The sequence below is a fragment of the Maniola jurtina genome, chromosome 23, assembly GCF_905333055.1.
Source record: "Maniola jurtina chromosome 23, ilManJurt1.1, whole genome shotgun sequence".
Classification (NCBI taxonomy): Eukaryota; Metazoa; Arthropoda; class Insecta; order Lepidoptera; family Nymphalidae; genus Maniola; species Maniola jurtina.
The window spans coordinates 4,301,705-4,316,068 of record NC_060051.1 but is presented as its reverse complement, the minus strand read 5'-3'; the positions used below and the strand labels follow the sequence as shown (position 1 = coordinate 4,316,068).

The 14,364-nt window shown below is 36.4% G+C and overlaps 1 protein-coding gene across 5 annotated transcripts in view; it reads left to right on the top strand.

The window, feature by feature from the left end:
• The first annotated feature begins 8,665 nt into the window (after positions 1-8,665).
• LOC123877355 (latrophilin Cirl) overlaps positions 8,666-14,364 on the top strand; it is a 494,916-nt gene continuing 489,217 nt past the window's right edge. For all 5 annotated transcript variants that reach the window (XM_045924020.1, XM_045924021.1, XM_045924022.1 and 2 more), the window contains exon 1: positions 8,666-8,930. The gene's annotated coding sequence lies outside the window, so the exon portion shown is untranslated. The remainder of the gene's footprint in view (positions 8,931-14,364) is intronic.

Here is a 14,364-nt window from a genome sequence, read left to right as displayed (position 1 = left end):
TGATGATTGAAACACATTTTAATTTGTTTTAAATTATATAACCACAAATTCGCGGTTTTCAGATTTATTCCTGTACTTGTGCTATAAGACCTACCTATCTACCAAATTTCATGATTCTAGGTCAACGGGAAGTACCCTATAGGTTTCCTGACTGACAGACAGACAACAAAGTGATCCTATGAGGGTTCCGTTTTTCCTTTTGAGGTACGAAACCCTAAAAACTGCACTAGAAGTCCATTGTTAAGAAATTTCAATAAAAATATTATTTGTTGGATAGTCTCAATATTACTACCCGACGCATTTAATTCAATAACATTCTGGTCGTACTCAATTAACTGGGCTCAGGTATAAAAAATTTAAAAAAATAAAATAGTTACGCTGCAACCGAGGCGATCTGTTTTCATACTTGCTTTATGTTTTTTTTTTTTGTACATACGATGATAAAATAGCGCAGTATCGAATGTCTATTCATTAATAGCACGATTAGTTTAAGGACTTTAAAGTTAGTAACATCAGCGTCGATTGTTAGGGTTCCGTACCTCAAAAGGATAAACGGAACCCTTATAGGATCACTTTGTTGTCTGTTAGTCTGTCTGTCTGTCCGTCTGTCATGTCTGTCAATGTAGGGTACTTCTTGTTGACCCAGAATTTGGCAGGTAGGCAGGTCTTATAGCACAAGTAAAGGAAAAAATCCGAAAACTGTGAATTTGTCGTTACATCACAAAAATGATTTAAATATGTTCATGAACAAATAAATAATTAGTAATAAGTTAAATGTCGAAAAAATACCCGAGTACGGAACCAGGGAACTCTTGGTTTGATCCTGAATCGACAAAGTCAAAGTCAAAGTCGAAATCATTTATTCAAAGTGGGTACAATTGTACTCCTTTTGATGGTCGAAAATTGTTAATATGACGATATGTCAAATATTAGGGAGACGTGAAAACAGAAAAATAGGCGTTTCATAGACTACCTAGCGTCGAATACAGGTAGTAACATTTGACGCCTGCCAGTGACATCGTAGCGTCGACGTTTTGTTAAAAGTTCCCTAACTACCATGAACTGTGTTTAGTTGTTTGAATTGTTTTTTATTTAAAAAAAACCGAATAAATAAAGAAAAATTCAAACATGTTAACTTTTAGTTTACCAGTTTTATAATGATTTGCTTATTAATTTTTTAATCTTTTTCAAGAAGCTTTATCAGTTTTAATTTATGCTTACATTGACATACATTCCTACAAAAAATAATTTAAAGTCGTAGGCAAAGGTAAACACAAAGCGATAAAAGGTTCTATATTTTCTGATCCATTAGCCCAGTGCCCATTTCCAATTTATATGCAACGTACAGTCTGTAGAATTACCATCAGTATATTGCATTATCACCTTTATTTAACAAACAATAGAGGTGGCTATTTCAAAGATTTCCCGGTAAATGTGGAAGGCTGTACCCAGGTTGCACTTTATCCATCCATTTTGGAGGATTTCGTCCGCTTGCGTGGGAACACGCATAAAACAATTTCGTTTTTGAATTCTGGATTGATGTAATATTGAGTTTGTTTTGTGTTTTGTAAGGACATGAGTACTCTAATAGGGGTCCTTAACTCTTGATTTCTAAGTCTACGACTAACTTTAATTGGAATTCGGATTATTATGAAATGGTGGTTTTTTTGTAAGCGATAGGAAAGTGTTGATATACCTATACTATGCATCTAATAAAAATTATTTTTTATTAACTCTATATTCTCTATTTCTCATGACTCATAGTCTAGTATTTTTTTCAGTTTTAAGGTTACCTACCTTACCATATTTTTAATTCCAACTGGAATACGTTTACCCTGTGCAGGAATTTCACATATGAAAACTTTGGATATGTTTTTTTAAGAACCGCGTAAACAAATAAATATTTCGAAATGAAAACTTGTTCAGGTATATAATATTAACGTACAGTTTAAACCGCTGTTGAGTTTACAAACTTGAGATTTCGCTGGTGGCACATGTCTATTAAACACCTATCACATCTTTTTTTTTTAACCCCCGACCCAAAAAGAGGGGTGTTATAAGTTTCACGGGTATCTGTGTATGTGTCTGTGGCATCGTAGCTCCTAAACGAATGGACCGATTTTAATTTAGTTTTTTTTTGTTTGAAAGGTGGTTAGATCGAGAGTGTTCTTAGCTATAATCCAAAGAAATCGGTTCAGCCGTTTGAAAGTTATCAGCTATTTTCTAGTTACTGTAACCTTCACTTGTCGGGGGTGTTATAAATTTTTAATTTACACTTGTATCTTTTGTTCTCAAAGCTGCTAGACAGGTACTTTATCAAAATAATCCTTGTTAGGGAATAAAAACCGATTTGCATTTAATTTATGCAATAACGGTTTAACATTATGCTGTGTAAGGCTAATTTGTGCAGGCCGGATTTGCATAGGCAAAACGCTTCACCTGATTTTAAGTAAGCGTGTTTAAAGACGGACCACACTAATTCAACCTCACAAAAATGTTGCCCGGCATTGATTTTGTGCAAATGTAATTGGTTGGACTAGTGTAGAGTGGTGATAGCGTAATGGGTAAAGAGATTGAGGATTTGTGCACGCACCTCTAATTTTATTTATTTATTATTATTCAGATACACATAAGATGGCATTGACTGCTCACCTGGTGGTAAGTGATGATGCAGTCTAAGATTTTTCAGAGTTATTCGCGTTTTAAGCAATTAAATATCACTTGTTTAAATTGGAAACGATCGTTAGGAAACCTGACAATCTAACGTGCCTGAGAGTTAGTTCTCTATAAATTTTCAAAGGTGTGGAAGTCTACCAATATGTACTGGGCCAGTGCGGCTGACTATGGAGCCTATCCTTCTCCTTCTGAGAAGAGACCCTGTGGGCCGGTGATGTGTTGATCATGATGATGAAATGCCTTCGCTGCAGATGCCACAAGAAGATGTGGCACGTCTGAAAGAACTCTAACAATGAAGAGAATTCTAAAATTTGCTTACCTGTGTAATTTGCAAAAAACTTTACTCTGTTGGTTTTTGAAAAGGGGTAAAAAATGATTAGAGAAAGTAATAAAGTTTAACACTAAGAAAATTTTCAATTAAAGGGCAGGCACTTTAAAGTCAGATAGTAATTGAAAAATTACCAAAACCTGCCTTATAATTATGTAGGTTTTTATCAATTCCTTGAAAACTGATTTCGATTCGACAAAATTTCATACAAGTAAACCCCCTTTCCCCTCCAACTAAGCGTAAAGCTTGTGCTAGGAGTAGGTACGAATATAGTGCAACGGGTTTGAACCGCCGACCTTCCGGATTTCAGTCCGCTCCTATAACCGTTGAGCTATTGAGGCTTTGAAATGAAAATTCGGTTGTGGAAGTAATCGGTGCACCACAGTACGTACTTACCTATATCAATTAATTCAAACGAGTACTTACTTTCCTCGTGTTTAAATTAAGATAAACTTTAGTTAAGTTTTAGAAAAGTTAAGCTAAAGACTAAGCAATAAAAACATTTTCAAGAAATTATACGAACCCAAAACGGCATATTAAATGTGAAATAAGATTGAGGTAACTTCCCCAGAGGTTGACTTATAGGGACAATAACAACTTTTGTATTATAATAATTCTGCTTCAAGTAATTCTAAAACATGAATTTTACTTGGGAAGTTCAAGAGTTGAATCTTAGTATTTAAACACTAGACGATGCCCGCGACTTCGTTCACGTGGATTTAGATTTTTTAATCCCGCCCCCCGTGGGAACTATTTGCTTTTTAGGGATATAAGCCTCGGGATATAAGCTAAGTCTGTACCTCAAAATCGATTAAACTGTTGAGCCGTGAAAAGCTGGCAGACATACAGACAGGGAGACAGACAGATTTACAGACAGACACACTTTCGCATTTATAACATTAGTAAGGAAGTATGGATTAGCTATTCTAGCATTAGTTTTTGCCTGTTTAACTTTATTTATATTGAGAACAGGAGAGATTAAGAACATCATCATCATGATCAATCCATTGCCGGCCCACTACCGAGCACAAGTCTCCTAATACTCTCCGTACATAATTCCGAAAAGTTAGAGGTACCTACTCAAGATCGAACCCCCCGACTTCCAAAATAGAAGGAAGACGCCTTAGCGTCTTGACGTCCGTTTGTATCAATCACACTGCACACTAATATTATAAGGGCGAAAGTGTATGTGTGTTTTGTATGTGTGTATGTTTGTTACTCTTTCACGCAAAAACTACTGGACGGAATTAGCTGAAATTTGGAATGGAGATAGATTATACCCTGGATTAACACATAGGCTACTTTTTATTCCGGGAAATCAATGAGCTCCCACGGGATTTTTAAAAAACCTATGTCCACGCGAACGAAGTTAGTATAAAATATACAAACAGAGTTTCCCATACAATATTGAAGTGCTCGTAAGTAGTAAGGTTGAATAGATAGAAGAGAAATATTTGAGCAGGAGAGATTAAGATAATAATTACAAAACTCGGTCAAACGATATTCAGGTGTTTAAAATTACCACGCGCCATCTTGTCTTGCTAATAGGGGTTTATTAATATCGTAAAATTCCCGGCTCGCCCTCTTAAGCGTTTTGCTTTTAATTTATTTCCTCGCTGGAGGTTTTAATCCTGGCTTATATGCACACAAGTGAATCAATATTGGTAGTAATATTATTGCTGTAATTGCTTTTTATCGGTTCAATATTGAACACTGTATGACTTCACCTCACTGAATTGACGAATTTCCTATAGACAAAGTTGCATACAAAAGTTGCATGCAATTGGCTTTTCATTCAGGAGTCATTCGTCTGCGTAAGTTTCAGTTTTTTCAAATTAAATTTTAAACTTTTTGATTTTCCGAGATGCAAGCTGTCTCTATACCAAAGATTCGACTTCGATATCCGAGTTCGGTCCGAGTTTTTTATATTTTCACGTATTCAGACCGAATGAGTGCGTTATCGCGCTTAAACAGAAACTTGCTGAAAGATATGGTGAGTTAATTTCATTTCTAAATTAATAAAAAAAATCGCTACTTTTGGATTTAATGACTTTTCGCTCTACGGGACTTTATACTTGTATCTACTGTAGCTACTTATCTTTAAGTCAAGAGTGAAAAGGTGGGGCATCTTCTAGACAAGCGCACTCCACCATAAGGTGCCTCATCACTTGCCAGCAAGTATGATTGCAGCCTGCAAGCGCTAGTCTTATATCTAAATTTCAAAAAACTAACATTTTTGGAAAAATTCGGAAAACACCTGATATTATGTAGTCGCTAAAAATGAGATTCGGAAGGCAAGATTATGAGCAGTTAGTAATACGGGAAAAACAAAACACGGACAAAGTTGCAGAACAACAACTAGTAAATTATAAAGTTCACACAAATAGCCTGCCAGGAAGTACCTACCGCGAAATCTACGAAATATGAGCTCAAGGAAACTGGGCTAATTTGAATACAAATAGAACTCCAGTCTCCATATGGACTCTATGCATTACTATACTACGTAACTATACTTAATATAAGGACCAACGTAAAGTAGAAACATAATTTTAAAACGCAACTTAACTCTACGTGAAAATATTACACTTTGCACTTGTAGATAAGAACGATGATCCATCACACTAATATTATAAAGACGAAAGTTTGTGTGTGTGTGTGTGTGTGTTACTCTTTCACACAAATATGATACAGATTTGGCTGGGAATGGCAATAGATTATACCCTGGATTTACATATACTAGGCTAATTTTTATACCTGAAAACCAAAGAGTTCCCACTGAATTTAAAAAAAAAAAAACCAGAATTCCAGAATGTATTTGTCGTATAAGAAGTATAGCCACTCCTATTCGGATGGGCCAGGTTCGATTCCAGGCACGCATAACTTTTTGGAGCTATAATACCTACCTATGCGTTTCATGCAACTAAATAAGTAGGTACCTACCTACCTTTTGTTTTAAAGTTGAAGGATAACATCGTGAGGAAACTACGTACCTACCTGAGAGTTCTCAAAACGAATAAAGTCTGCAAATCCGCACTTAGCTAGCGTCGTGGACTATGGCCTAAAGTCCACGACGCTATGGCCATTCTCATTCTGAAAGGAGAGCCGTGCTCAGTAATGGGCCGGCGATGGATTGATGATGTTGATTATGGTGTTGTGTCGTATTGAAATGTAGAACACCATAAAAGTAGGTATTAGTAGTCTTAGGTTCGTGCGTAGGGTTGTCACGCACGATATATTAGGCCGGACATTTTGGCCTAAGAGCCGAATTCTTTTGTATAGCCAAGCTTACCTTTTTAAAACCACATAACGTTTTTAAGACGGGGCATAACTTTTTTTAATAATAAAGGTTATTCAATACTAAAACCCGACTCTGAAGTAAAATAAAAATTTTTTTTTTATCACTTGGTATATTTTAAAATTGTAAGTATTATAATTATATAAATTATGAACTCGAAATTTACTCCTCTTTGATTTGACATCACAATAGCAAAAAAAAATTTTTTGGAGACCCCCCCACTTGTTTAGATATAACATTTGTCGGGATTTAATTCGTAGGTATATAAAATTTATACTTCTATCTCTGTCTGTAATTTCGAAATAACTGCCTCATATTAAATTCATATGATTATTTAAACTGTACCATAGCTGAATCACATGTTTTTAAATTTTTTGTTTGTCTGTTTGAACAGCGTATGAACGGGATATGGCTGAACCTATTTTGGGGGATCCGACGGGATTTTTAAAGGATCATCCGTTTAAATGTTTTACGAAATTTGGCACAGAAATAACTTGCATCGCTTGACATGCTACTTTTGTCCTGGAAAATCAAAAATTTCTATGGGATTTTTAAAGACCTAAACCCACGCGGGCGAAGCTGCGGGCATCAACTAGTGTAGCCTATGTCATAATGTCACCCGCACTATAATAACGAATCGATTGTCACCTCATTCATCAAAATCAGTTCAGCAGTTTAGGCGCAACGGTGGAACACACATAAATACTAACCTACATACATTTTATTTTTATTTATTTTTCAACACTTTCATCTAGCATTACAAGAGTTCCTTATTCACTAGTGTAAAACATATGTGCTTAAGTCTTAAAAGTTTGCCATAGTCGGGTAAAAAGGTTAAGTATTCATAAAATCAGTTCAAGCTTTATTTGCATACATGTATATTGTGCTTTGAGAAGGGACATACTTATTTGGGATGCCCCACTATAAAATGCCTCTGGGATGTTTTTGGAATTCCTGGGTGGACGAAGAGTATCACCAAACTAACGGAAGAGAAGTTGGTTGTGCACCTAGGGGTGATGGGTCCGATTGTGGAAAGCAAAATTTGAATTCATTCAAGACGCGTCCCGTTTCAAAACTATATCTCCGCCTTTATTCTATTCGCTTATCAACTTCCATATCAAGATAAGTCCAATAAGAGAGCTAATATCGATCCAGCCCTCCCATTCGCTGTAAATTTGATTGCAGATACAATCCCAATGCCTCCAAAGCTCATGTTCCGGTGAGCTTTGCTTTGCTTTCGAAACGGGGACGGACTCGTTGGAAGACAAAAGCCTTCAGCCTTTATAATTTGAACATGACCACGGGTTCAAATACATGTACTATGAGTGCTATAACTTCCGAGTGGATTTTCCCGTTACAAACCCAGTTTGATATGCCAAATGTCTTAGAAAATTTTGGTATTCAATGACAGTTTTGCAACTACAGTGGAAAGTTCCTCCATTTAAGTCATTGCTTGAATAAAAACCTTGGATTGGTAATACCCGCTCAAGGTTCTCAACTATCAAGGACAGATGCGAAGAAATTGCTAAGGGGAGCTACATGTGTCCCAAAACCTGAAAAGGAGTTTAAACAAGTTTTAGGTACTCCAAAGGGTTTATTTAAAGTTTGATGGATATTTTTTTTGAAGATGTCTACAGTTTTTGATTTGCACATAATCTGACCTTTCTGAAGCTATAGTAAGAGAATATTTACAGGTCGTCAGATCTTGAGCTGGACTATTAGATATTTTCAAAAACTGCGTAAATTTACTATGTAATGTAGCAACTGAAATCCAGTGTAGGTACCTAGGTACTTGTACAAAGCTCAACTTAATATGCTTTGAATAGTTAGGTAACTACTTTGATCTTGTAAACTTACTAGATCCCGATTTATTACCTTTCAGAACCAAATCCAGAAAGGCTTTTTGAGGGAGTTCCTGCTGTCGCCATAAAGTGCACTGTTTAAATTCCATTACTACAATATTTGCTTGTAAATCAGTCCCGTTTCTACTCTCTCAGGACTACTCTCTTTCCATAAATAGATATTAACATCAAGGGAAGTCTATTCGAGGCAAGTTACAACGTAGGTTAGGTTGTAATTTGCTAAATGCAGACAAAGATCACAGACGTCTGTCAGAAACAACAGCCTGCATTTGGCATCCCTCTTCAAAAGCTTGTCGCTATCTACCTATCCGGCGTTACAGGCGTAGCGTAGGCTTTCATAATCTCCATCTAGGTAGGTTCCGATGCACTTCAATCAAAGATCCGAGGCCGCTCTAGGCCGACGCACTCGACATAACACGTGCATTACTCACGAAATATTTTCATAAAACCGAACCAAACGCACCCGACCGTCTTCCCCCTCCCTCTCTCCCGGCAAAACCAGTTCAGTTCGTGCCCGGCTGCCGTGTGCGTCGGTTGTTATACGAAGGAGTAACGCTAGCGCGTTGTGTTACGAAAAAACATCTTTTGTACCTTAACCAAACCAGTGCTGTGGATTCCACTATATAGTGCTCCTGTGAGATTGTGCCATTTCGTATTGTGATGTTGCGTGTTCAGATGTTATAGTGTCGGATTTCTCTTCAAAAGAGTGGGACGGGTGAGCCTGCCGCCGCCGGACGCCTTTTCTCTCGGAACTCGGGATATCATTAAGGTATTTATTGTTACACCGACTCATTGTTGTAAGGAATTCTTTCTACGACCCTCATGTAGTTAAATCGATAGTCCCGATTCGATTTCGTATGCGATGGCAAGCTCCGAGCTGTAATGCGTCGGTATTGAATCGCAGATTGTGGATCGTGTTTGGAGGATTTGCATTGTAGATGCGTGGCGTGTTAGTGTGCAGTAAACAGAGCCTGGGAGCGGGTTCGAGTCCAGTACGAGTGGGCGACTATTAATTAGGCGGCCGCAACGGTATTCCTTCGCGTTGACCCCAAGGCATCTTAGGCCCTCAGTTGTCTTGATAGCACGTCGACCACGATTATAATCACCTCTTCTCCATTAATTATTCTTAATTAAATAAGCATTTCTTTTAACATTTGTTATTTTGACACAGAATAACTAAGTACTAACCAACCTGAAATAATATTAAAACAATGAATTGGAAGTCCAGTCAAAATCTTTAATCAGTATTCATTCAGCAAAATAAATTGTTTTTAAGAAATAAAAATGACCATGTAATTCAGAAATTGCAAAAAACTTACCCCAATAGATGGCGTTACGCACAACAAAATTAACAGACATCAGACAAACCAAATTAATTAATTTGCGAAGATATCATCACTCGTAAATAAATATTAGTGTTGTGAATAGCTTTGCTAACTTGAATCTAGCTCAACTGTACTAATCACTAACAATAGCAAAACAAATTACCGTTCAAACACAAAACAAACCAACCTACAATAATTAAGCACGTTTATTTTCATTTAATAACTAAAATAATTTTAAATAATCCAAATATGTTGATAATTTGCACACAATTATTTACACCAGCGCACCATTTTGGTTTTTTCATTACATAAATGTCTAAATGTCAATGTCATTTTAAAATTTGAATTTCAAAAAAATTTGACGGATGCAACGGTTTGCTAAAAAATAAGTGCCTACCTTGGTAGTTTTTTAGGTAGGATATTTATGGTAGGTAGGATGCCTGTCTCTGATCTGTAGAGATCGAGTTCAGAATGTACTAATAACCTAGGCAAGGTTGTTAGTACATTTTAGAACCTTATGAACAAATACGAGAAAACGAGTACCTATTATAGTATTATTTTTGTTTGTAAAATATTAAAAATAGAGCTGGAATTTCGGACGCAGTTATTAAAAAATAAATTCATCTGTGTGCATTATTTGAATATCGAATGCATGCCATGACGTGTCAGTTTTAAAATCGGAAATTTATTCGGATACACGTCCCGTATCAATAAAGTGTTTTTAGATTTATATTTAATAGTTTTCATTTTGCTTAAATTATTCGCTTGTGATGTAATTTATAAATATTTACTCAATTGAATTCCAGTCCAGATTTAGCTGGTTTAGTTTTTTATGGTCGTGTCTGCCAAATATCTACATGTCCAGCTTGTCCAGCTTTTAGGGTTTTTGTCAGAAATGCGGAAGGGGATGGAGAACATCTTGGCTGAAAAACGTGCGCCAATTCAATGGCGCACTGGCGTTGATCACTAGTTAGATCTGTAGTAGGTATCAAAAGTTTAAGTGGCCAAGGGCCTGGTGTAACCCTAATTGCATTAGCTGCATTGTATGTTATGCCCAGCATTTAAAAATACCTATTCAGCTTTTAGGCCAAAAAATGTAAATGGCCTAAATAGAACCGATTCCACTTTTTATATTTTAGGGTCTGACAACCCTAATTGCATTAGCTACCATTGTATGTTATGCCTGGCTTTAAAAATATATTCGGCTTTTAGACGAAAATATAAAAGGCCTAATATAGCGCCGAGTCCGCCTTTTAAAGCCTGACAAGTGACAACCCTAATCGCAGCGGTAGCTGCATAGAGGGCTCTCTCCGTCACTCGTTTCATACAATCGTAGTTCCAATTTCATTTGAATATTAAGGAACCAAAGTCCATGGAATTTTGCAGACATATTCTAGAAACTAATATATATCTATGCCTGTGGTTTTCCAGATTTCTGTTAAAATATTCGGTTTCAAAGTTACGCACGCGGTCTTAAAAATTTTCATACAAATCTTTGAGCCCCTGTAATTTTAAAACTACATATTTTTATAAAAATCTAAAACACCACAGACACAGATATTAGTTTCTAGAATATGTCTGCAAAATTTCATGGACTTTGGTTGCTTAAGGTAGGTAGGTATCTCTAGGTGTAGAATTTTGTAGTTTACCTACTAGACTCTACAGTCTACCTACTTGCTATATTAAGTATCTAGTTATTATTATTTTCAAAGTTTTTGTCAAACAAAAAATTTACTAGGTATTTAACATCTATCTAGCTATCAATTTTATTATTATGCTTATTAAATTTATGAATCCCAATAAAGCTAGGTATAGTACTCGACAGGTTGAGATGGCAATCGCGGTAATAAATTAATTGAATTGAATTGCACTTAGGCGCCTTACTACCTAGGTAATGCAAAAAAGTTCCTACCTACCTACTATGTAACATTGACTACAGCTGCTAGAGGTCCTACCGTCTTAAAATTTCTTAGGATGTTATATTTAAATGTACCTTTAGGCAAAGATCAAGGATCATTCAGGATAAGATCTAGATTAAACGTATTTAACTACCTACTTTGACTTTTTATTTATTTATTCCTGATACAAGTTAGCCCTTGGCTGCGATCTCACCTGATAGTAAGCAATCATGCAGACTAAGATGGAGGCAGTCAACTTAGAAAGAGTATGGCAGTTTCATTAAATACATAGCCTGATCGGTTTCTACATGGCTTCGTACCGGAACGATAAACCGCTTGGCGGCACGGCGTTTCCGGTAAGGTGATAACTAGCCAAGGCCGAAGCCTCCTACTGGACTAGACTAGAGATAATTTAGAAAATATTTTCCAAATTGCCTCTGCCAAGGATCGAACACGGGACCTCGAACTTATAAGAACACAGCGCTCACCTTTGCGCCAGGCATGCCATCAGACTTTGTTCCGACTGTACTTAGAGTTAAAACGAGATAGATTCATGGAAGAAACATAGGGTTTATGGTTTTTATTAGCTTTCAAAAAAACCAACTGTCAAATGAACACCGAAACAGATAACAAAAATTTTAAAAACTATTTCCGATGAACTTTCGGCGTCATACGCATTTCAAATTTTGAATGCACGCCGTGGCATGCACGTGTCATGGATTTTCGAACGCGCCCCAAGCGTTAATTTACCGCCCGCGTAAAAAATCTGGAATACCTACGTCCGGAAACGCGTCCCATTGGTAGTTGAACAGATGTCGACATGTGTAGTGCCACTCTGGGCTAATTGACTAGGAAAAATAAAATTGTGGTTAACAACTGCATGGATTTCGCCGTGTTGAATGCGTGTCGGACATAAGGATGCCCTGCGGTTTAATTTAACTGTCATTTTGATCGGAGACCATTATTATTAGGGATAAAATTTGTGTGGGGTTTGAGGGATGCGATTTGCATCCCTTTTTCAAACTAATTTAAATTGCATCATACGAGGTCTTGTTGTGATAACGAATATTAGTCATTAGCCGATGCAAGAGATTTGAATTTCCGGCATAAAAAGTAGCCCATGTCATTCTGTCAAAAAAAAAAAAACGGTCAAATGCGAGTCAAACTAACACAAGAAGGATTCCATACCATCGCAGGTACAAGAAATAATACTTTTAATTTGTTTTGTGATGTAACCACAAATTCACGGTTTTCGGATTTTGTTACTATTGTGCTAGCTATCTGCCAAATTTCATGATTCTAGCTCAACGGGAAGTAGGTACCCTATAGATTCTCTTGACAGACAAAACAGACAGACAGACGGAAAACGAATTGATCCTGTAATATAAAATCAGTACTACAATGTTATCATTGTTAAGAGGGCTCTCTCCGTCACTCGTTTCATACCATTTCATACAATCGTAGTTCCAATTTCATTTGAATACTAAGCAACCAAAGTCCATGAAATTTTGCAGACATATTCTAGAAACTAATATCTATGTCTGTGGTTTTCCAGATTTCTGTTAAAATATTCGGTTTCAAAGTTACGCGGTCTTAAAATTTTCATAAAAATCTTTGAGCCCCTGTAATTTTAAAACTACATATTTTTAGAAAAATCTAAAACACCACAGACACAGATATTAGTTTCTAGAATATGTCTGCAAAATTTCATGGACGTTGGTTGCTTAGTATTATTAGTGTATACTTAATTACGATTTACATACGATAAACTGTTTACCTATTTTTTACCCAAAAATCCCCTAAATTATTTTACACATGGAATCGTACAAAACGCTAGAACACGCTTGGCGCCTTAGCTTGTAGAGTGGTAACCAAGCACGGCCAAGCCTCAATAGCTCAACGGTTATAGGAGCGGACTGAAATCCGAAAGGTCGGCGGTTCAAACCGCACGTCACCCGTTGCACTATTGTCGTATCCACTGCTAGCACTTGGTTTGCTTTAGGTTTGGGTTGCTTTACGCTTAGTTGGAGGGTAAAGGCGAATGATCGAGAGAGAGGTCTAATCCCTAGAATAACAATATTCTAATCCACATTAGCTTATGTTTTGATACAGTCACTTATCTACGAAGAGTGGTGCCATAGTTGACCGCTAACGGTACCAGCTTGGTCCAGTATTTTTTTACTGTTAAACGTCAGCGCGATAACAAAATGTATTCTCACTGACGGACCTACTTGTAAGTACTCGTGTTACTTAACCGTTGCTTGTTAGTTGAGTGGAAGATGAATCCACAGATTAATAAATTATGTAAAGATTTTTTTTTAATCTTCTAGGGTTCCGTAGATACCTCAAAAGGAAAAAAGGAACCCTTATAAAATCACTTTGCTGTCTGTCTGTCTGCCCCGTCTGTCGTGTCTGTCAAGAAACCTATATGAATCATGAAATTTTGCAGGTAGGTAGGTCTATAGCACAAGTAAAGGAAAAAATTCGAAAACTGTAAATTTGTGGTTACATCACAAAAAAATGTGTTCATGAACAAATAAATTAGTATTTTCAATTTTCAAGTATAAACTGAAACAGACAGATAAGAAAATAGATTTTCATTTATTTTTATGCAATAGTTTTTGATTTATCGTGCAAAATAAAATACCCGAGTACGGAACCCTCGGTGCGCGACTCTAATTCGCTCTTGGCTGGTTTTTTCTTTTCCTTAATAAATATACCTTTATGCCACTTTAAATACCTATCATCATACTCTAGTGATATTGAAGAAGTCCATTTCAAAACTGTTTAGGCTTACTTAACATTGAGTCATAGCTTAATAAATACCGTAGAAAATCACTAAAAAGCACAGAAAGCTCATATGGTACAAACATTATCTTTACACATCATAACATACTGTGCAATCTAATTTGAATCTTAACACCTTGTAATAAGGATCACGGAGTCCTTGAGCAAAGTTTTTGTTATGGACTCACTTAAC